Source organism: Meriones unguiculatus, chromosome 6 (assembly GCF_030254825.1).
Source record: "Meriones unguiculatus strain TT.TT164.6M chromosome 6, Bangor_MerUng_6.1, whole genome shotgun sequence".
NCBI lineage: Eukaryota > Metazoa > Chordata > Mammalia > Rodentia > Muridae > Meriones > Meriones unguiculatus.
In genome coordinates, this window is record NC_083354.1 from 120,935,405 (window position 1) to 120,939,179 (window position 3,775).

Sequence of the window (3,775 nt, forward strand, 5' to 3'; positions counted from 1 at the left end):
AAGAAGTTCAACAAATGTGGTTCTAAGGAACTACCAGGAAATAATTATTCACTTCAAGGACTAGGCCTACTATACACAGTATAAATCTGTGGAAAATTTCTCAGTGATAAAAATTTTCCATTTGACTTATCAGATCTAGTTGTTTTAGTGTTCTCAGTTTATTGGTATCTCTACGTGGTAAGCAAAGACTACAAAGAATAAAAATGTCCACTGGGGTGCACTGATGTGATCAAAGGCAGAATGCAAAAGTCTCTTGCAATTCTTGCTCTTCGAGACTGAAGGGGAAAAGGAATACTCCATTCAGTTCATCTCTGTGCTGTTTTCGGGAGGGCCATGATACAGTCTGTAAGTGATTGGGTTATGGATGCAAATACAACCGGTTCCAGCCGTAACTCTTTTCTCATCAGATGTATGACACTGTTCGGTTTTCTCAGTTGTAAGATGGGGATTACAGTACCCCTGTCATGGAATGGTTGTAACAGGAAATGAGTTAACGCCTATGAAGTAGCCCCTAGTAGATGCCAGCCCACGGCATTAGTGATGCTAGCAGTCATTAGACAGGCCTGGGCTCTACTCCATGCTTTGAGCCCCAGAAGCTGCTCTCATTTGTCTAGTTAGCAGCATTCTGCTACAGCAATGGAATCAGACTAAGACCCTCTTTATAAGATGGTTTGCCCAAGTGTTAAAAATATATGCCTCTATTTGCAGCTGCTTCTTAATTATCAACATCAGCACTACCAGAATTTACTCTAGAATTACTTTTTGGCAAACACTGAGATCAATAGTTTGCATTCACCATTTTCTCCTTTGATCCTGGTGGGAGAATGTTCTCTGATTCTCTATGACTAAACATCAACAATTTGTTCAGATCCATTAATGTTCCAGGTGAGTCTCTCTTTTTCTCTCTGGCGATACCACTCTCCCCTACTCTCTCTCTCTGTCTGTTGCTACCCTATCCTCTGTGCCCCCTCCTTTCTCTCCTCCCCTCTCATCATCATTCTTTCTTTCCCTTGTGTTTTAAGGTAGTGAAAATGAAAATGTCGCCTGCCAGGGAACATTGGCTAACATCCCAGGTAACACACACAATACTTCTTCCCTAAGGCCACAGTGGGCAGTTTGGCATCAGCCTCTCTGTAGGTCAGGGCCTCTTAACCTTGGCATTTCTCAGGCATGACAAGATCAGGTGTATAGGATGCCCCTGGCCTCTCTCTTTCCTCATGATACCTTAGTGTCTGGTTACTCTTGATTGTCAAATTGGTGGGGTTAGCATTACCACAGTAACAACTCTCTGGGCCTGCTTCTAAGATTTTCCAGACTGGATTAATTGGTATGGGTAGACCCTACTCTCCATATGGACAGCACCATTCTGTAGGCTGGAAGGCTGCACTGGATAAAAGGAAGAAAGCAAGCGAAGAACCAGGGGTCCCCTCTCTGTGCTTCCAAGTGGAGACACAATGAGACCAGCCAGCCATGCCTTTTCTAAGCTTGATGGACTGTGCTGTAGAATAAACCCTCCCTCCCCCAGCTTTTTTTTTTTTTCTTACGCATTTTGTCACAGAGAACTAATATACCGTGGGGCAAGGGAAACTGACTTTATGGAGAAAGTTCTTGATGCCTGATCTGCCAGAAGCCACTGGTTGTCTAAATCCATTTAAACCCACACTCTCATCAGCTAACCTAACAGCTGTCATCGGCTGTTCCTTAGCAATGGCTTGGCTTGTTGGCAAATCCTTAAGGTCATTTTGCGAGATCATTCTGTTATTTTCAGTCATCAGAAGATGCCAACTCGGGGCTTTGTGAATTTAATAAGAGGCCCAGTTCTACTCAGTTAGAAAGTGGCAGTGATGTTATTTGATCTAAGACTGCCTGACCCAAGGTCTCTTTTCTTACTGTTTGCAGCAGCAATTTTGAGGTTAAAAGAATGTGATGGCAACCAGAATTTATTGCTTAGAGTAGGGCACTCAGGGGCCTCCTTGCAAGGGGAGGGATGTTCTACTTTTGTCTGAGCATGGGAGGAAAGTCTCAATAACCTGTGGGTAAGAGTCTATCCTTTCTCATCTCAAATATCTTCTTGGAAACAGTGGCCCTAAAAGAAAGGGAGATGGCACAGTGCAGGCTCCAATCTTAACATTTTCTTTTCTTGAGCTTCCTATAAGAGCCATTTAGAATAATTTATTTGCAGATCCATTTCTAAATTTTTATTTGTGTAGGGCTGTTTTTTCTGCACATGTGTCTGTGCATCATGTGTGTGTCTGGTACCCACGGTACGAGAAGAGGGCACTGGATCTTCTGGGGCTCGAGTTACAGAAAGTCATGAGTTGCCATGTAGGTGCTGGGAACTAAACTCTGATTCTCTTCAAGAGCCTCCAGTGCCCGCCTGCTGAGCCAGCCATCTCTTCTCCAGCCCCTGCAAATCCATTTTCATTGGGTTTACGGAGGCACAATTTACAATGAAGTTTACCAGTTTTAATTGTAAACGGGATGGGTTTTGACAGATGTGTGCAGTCTTATAATTAGCACAGTTATGACACAAGACTTGTTTCGTTGTGTCCTATAACAAGGAATCCCTATCATCCCGGGTCTTCAGAAACCAGTAACCTGCCTTCCAGATTTTCACAGAGTTGGAATGTAGGGCACAAGTGTGTTTGTTTTTATTGCTGGAAATGACACTTGGAGTGTGACGGAGTTCAAGACTTCTGAGAAAAGACCACAAGACACATATTGCATTAGTTGAATTTATTAAAACTGCTTGCAGGATTGTAGTTTCTAAGCCAAGTCAGAGACACACCATACAGAGGCAGGTAAGGTGTGGTCTTTTCAATGTGGAGACAACTATTACTTCATTTTTGCAGAATTCGTAGCTGTGTGAGGTAATGCCTCACTTCCCCAGCACACAATGATAGCTGAGTTCACAATGAAGCCAGAACAAGCAGTTAATCACTTCACACTCGTTACGATATCCCAGGTGCTCATCTTTCAGAAATTTAGTTCACAGGCCAACAACTACTAAGGTGGGTGCCTGGGACAAAATGGAGGGTTTTTTTTTGGTTGGTTGGTTTGAGTTTTTTGTTTTGTTTTGTTTTGTTTTTGTTTGGTATGAATCTCATTTATTTATTTGTTTGTTTATTTTTTGGTCTGGGCCATACCCAGCATACTAGCCATACTAGCCATACTAGCAAGTCAAGCGCCCTACCATTGAGCTAAATTCCCAACCTCGAATCTCATTTATTTAAAACAGTATTTCTCACCATTCTCAAATTAAAGACTGTGAAAATAGAAGCCTTGCTTTCTTGAGTTACTGGAAGTCTCTGCCTTCCACCTCTGCGTCAGCCCTATGCGAAGTCTATCCCACTGCACTTTACAAAACAGTCCTGAAGCTTAATCAAGTAAAACTACCGTAGGAAAACTGGGTGTGTTGTTCCCTTTAAGTAAAGACTGCTCCGCAGTTGGGGCATTTTTGCTTCCTCAATGAAAACCAGCAGATGAACCCAAAAGGAATAGAACGATGGCCAAGAAGATGCCCAGGCAGGTGAAGCAGTATTCCAGAACACCAACCCTGCAGATGGGGCAGCTTCCGACAACGATGATGGAGTTGGCAGGATATCGGTGACCGTTTGACTGTGGATGTTATAGACCCGGGGTTTGCTGGTGGGGATCCCTGTGACGAGGTCGGGGTAGGGCGTCTGCGGAGGCGCGGTGGGATTGGCCCCCATAGTCGTGAGAGCTGCATGGGTAGTCGTCTTGGCTGGCCTCCAGGCTGTAGGCGGGTGCTCCT